Genomic DNA, 4,048 nt, shown 5'->3' on the forward strand with positions numbered 1-4,048 from the left:
GAATGTAACAAAACTCATTGTTAAATATGTTTGGTTATATCAGTACATTTGATTATAATGGTACATTTAGTTACTTGGTACATTTGAATTTTTGGTCCATTTGACTTCTTAGTACATTTGAATTTTTAGTACATTTGAATTTTTGGTACATTTAGTTTTTGGTACATTTGAATTTTTGGTACGTTCGTTTTCAAAACATAAGTTTTATTAATTTTTGTCCTAATAATGAGGAATTACTTTAATCAATTTTTTTTATTTTTTTTTATTTTTATAGAAAAAGTCGTTAATAATGTAAAAGTTTAAATTACTTTAATTAATTTTTTTTTTTATAGAAAGAGTCATTAATCAATAGACAATAGCCATTTTTGTTAATTCAAAATTATATGATTTATCGTTAGTATTTAGCATTATCTACAATAATAAGAATTTATCTCCGATCAACTAAAAGTTGTTCCAGAGACTTATCTACCAAAAAACAAGACTGTCTAGAGCATTGTGTATGAATCAAACATATTTTTAAACATTCCAAAAAGATCAATATTCGTTTTTAATATAGTTTATAATTGGGTACGTTTTAATTCGGGGTTGCTACGTTTTCGTTTGACATTGGTACGTTTTCATTTAATATTGGTACGTTTTCATTTGGCGTGGTTTACATTTAGATTTGAAAAGTTTAAATTTTTAGACTTAAATACAGTTGAAATTATTTAAAATATATAGCAAATATTTAAATATATATTAATTTCAATTAATGTGAAGTAGTTCAAATCTGAGTATTTTAATCAAATGTTTCAAAATCTTAATCAAAAACTCAAAAAACATAAATGTTTAGTTTACAAAAGTCTAAAATGAGGCATCTAATTCTAATTTTTTGTTTTTTTTTTGTTTTATTGTAAAGTAATCTTTGTTTGTTATTGTTCATTGGGTAGGGCATATGACTATTGGGCTATGCTCATTCTTAGGGGTGGACTTTTTTTTTTTTTGCCAAATGGCCGTGCCATACCGATTTTGGGCCAAATTTTTTGTGTCAATTGGTAATGGTACGATATTGTACCGTACCAAAATTTCATGGATACCATTACCACGGAATTATCGTATCGAAGATATAATATAATATATAATTTATAAAGTATATAATATATAATATATAATTATATTAACACATATTTATAATATTCCATTACTTGCTTGATTTGTATAATGAGTATTTTTTTTTTGTGTTGGGGGGGGGGGGGGGGGGTTCTTCTACTACCATTGTTGCTCTATTGGAAGATGTGGAACTAAATGAGGATTTCATAATTCAAGCTTGTGGGGGTGATGAGAACAAAATTGAAATGATGAAGGAGCTTATACAATAAAGGAGTGAGCAACATCTTTTGGAGATATCAAATGAAATTGATAAGTACTTCACCGCTCCTTATATTATCATTATTGTTGGTGCCTTTGATCTCTTGAGTTGGTGGAAATCAAACACAAAAGAGTTTCCAATTCTTTCACAAATAGTCAAGGACATCTTTGCAATCCCCTCTTCTACCATTGCTAGTAAAAATGCATTTAGCCTAGGGAGGAGGGTTGTGGACCCTTTTAGGACATCCTTGACTCCTAAAATGGTAGATGCACTAGTGATTAGTTTAGAGCGGATGAAGTAAACTTCTACAAGGAACGAACAGAAGATATGGTTCAATTTTACAAGAAAATGGAAGAAGTGGAAATAAGTAAAATATGCTTAATTTTTTTAGTAAATTTGTTATTAAATGGTTTGCAACTTTAATTCTTCTTGCTACTAATATGTTTCTTTGTTTGTAATGTAAGCTTGACACAAGCTCAATCTTCTACAAGTTCAATGCCTCCTCCAAAAGTTTCGACATCTCAAACTTGACGAATTGATCAATGGATTTTACTTTTTGAAGTTTAGTTCCAATTTTCATTTGATTTGAAACTTTAACTTGTATTTGGATTGCAAACTTCTATTTGGATCGTAAACTTATATTTGATTTGGTTTGTAACTTCTATTTGGATGATGACTAATATATTAATTTAGGCTACAATGTATGAGATAAAGATACAAAAAAAAGTTTTTCCCTTGAATAGGGTTAAAAAAACAAAAATAGATTTTGTCCCAAAACAAAGTGGAAATTATCATTGCCATACCATGCCAACCGAACTATTTGGCAATACCGAACTTCGGTATATTGAAAGTTTGGTACGGTAATGGTAATAGATTTTGCCAAACTAAAAGTTTGGTACGATAATTGGTACGAGAGTTTTGGTACGTTAACCGTACTGAACTCATCCCTACTCACTCCTCCAAACCTTGCTCTGGACTTTTGCATTTAATTGTGCATCTATCTTTTTGTTTGTTTTTTATTAATCTAAAATCATATTAGATAAAGGGAACTATTATTAGCACTCCAAAATTTTTATCTACACTCCTTACAAGTGTATTTTTTTTCTTCTAATTATAGAAAACACGGAGTGCAAAATGAGATTTTTGAAGTGCTGATAACAATTCCCTAAATAAATTATATTTATCATTGCATTTCTGACTTGTAAAGCAAGTTCCAATCCGTGTAGTAGGAAGGGCAATCACATTTACGTTGCTAATTATTTGCAGATTAGATGATAAGGCTCTAATGGAATGACAAAAGAATAGTAATAATAAACTAAATATATTATAGGAGCTTTAATGGAAAAAGTTTCTTCAAACTGTTTTTAACAAAAAATTACCTAATAACATTATTTGATGAAAACAACATGAGTTTTAATAAAAATGAAGAAAGTTTAATATAATAAAAAAATTTAAAAAAAGCTGACGCGTGGGACTCACACGTCCCCCTTTCTCCAGGAGAGGATCCTCTCCGGACCCGAACCCCACCGGATCCCCAGATCCTCCTTCTTCTTTCTTTTTTGCAGTTTTGCTTCTTTTTCTTCTTCTTCATCAATCCTTCTCCTTCAATTTTGCATCTTCTTCTTCACTTTTTTTTTGTTTTATTTATAGAGAAACTTCTACATGCTCAATTTTATACAACCACAATTGTTGATAACTATTACGTCAACGTTGCCGATAACCAACGCTAGAGAGGCACAATGCCAACTCCGGGAAAGCATGACGTCGGCTCCGGAAAAGCCACGACACCGACTCGGCCCTTAAAGAAGAAGGAACCGGAGGATCCGGAGGGTTTGAGTCCAGAGAGGATCTTCTCCCCTTTTCTCTCTCCCCCACCCTCCTTCACCTGTATCTTTTTTCTCACTTCACCTATCACCATCATTTCTCTCCTCTTTCACTCTCACCAATATCTCTCTACTCTTTCACCCATCACCATCATCTTTCTCTACTCTTTCACCTATCATTATCATCTCTCTTCTCTCTCTCTCTCTCTCTCTCTCTCTCATGACACATGTCACTCATTCCTCCATTCCTTTTTTTTTTTGTTATTATCAATAAAATTTTAATAAAAATACTTCTGATAGGATTTCATTAATAGAAATTTGTTTCTTAAAAATAATAATTTTGTAGGAAAACTAATGAAAATTTAAGTCCTTTTCTTATTATATTAGTTGTAGAATTAGTGGGTGAATGCCCACTCAAAGGAATAAAGACTTGGGAATAGTATTTGATACTTTCAAAAGTATCATCATTGTATTTGGATGGTTGTTATTACGGGAGTTGCTCTATAAATAGAGCATTCCGTGTGCTATCAAAACACACTGCGAAAGAAAGAGTCAAAGAAATAATATCAGTATCCCTTCCTCTCTTTATCTGCCATTCTTTTGTGCTATAGTTATAATGTGATATTTTGCACCTGCTTCGCTCCTGTCCTTAGCAAAGGTTATCTTTCTAACTTTCGCTTATTTATAACACGTTATCAGCATGACTCTCTAACTTTAACCAGTTCTTATCTCCCTTCACCGAAAAGAAAAAAAAAAGAAAAAAAAAAAGCTTCATCCAAGGATTTTCTTGTTCTTCTTCTTCTCTGCCTCACCTGCATGATGTACCCTCGCGATGAACTACTAGCACCATGCTTCCTTCTCGTTCTTAATTTAACAA

This window comes from Pyrus communis, chromosome 5 (assembly GCF_041283825.1).
Source record: "Pyrus communis isolate YQ-2024b chromosome 5, ASM4128382v1, whole genome shotgun sequence".
NCBI lineage: Eukaryota > Viridiplantae > Streptophyta > Magnoliopsida > Rosales > Rosaceae > Pyrus > Pyrus communis.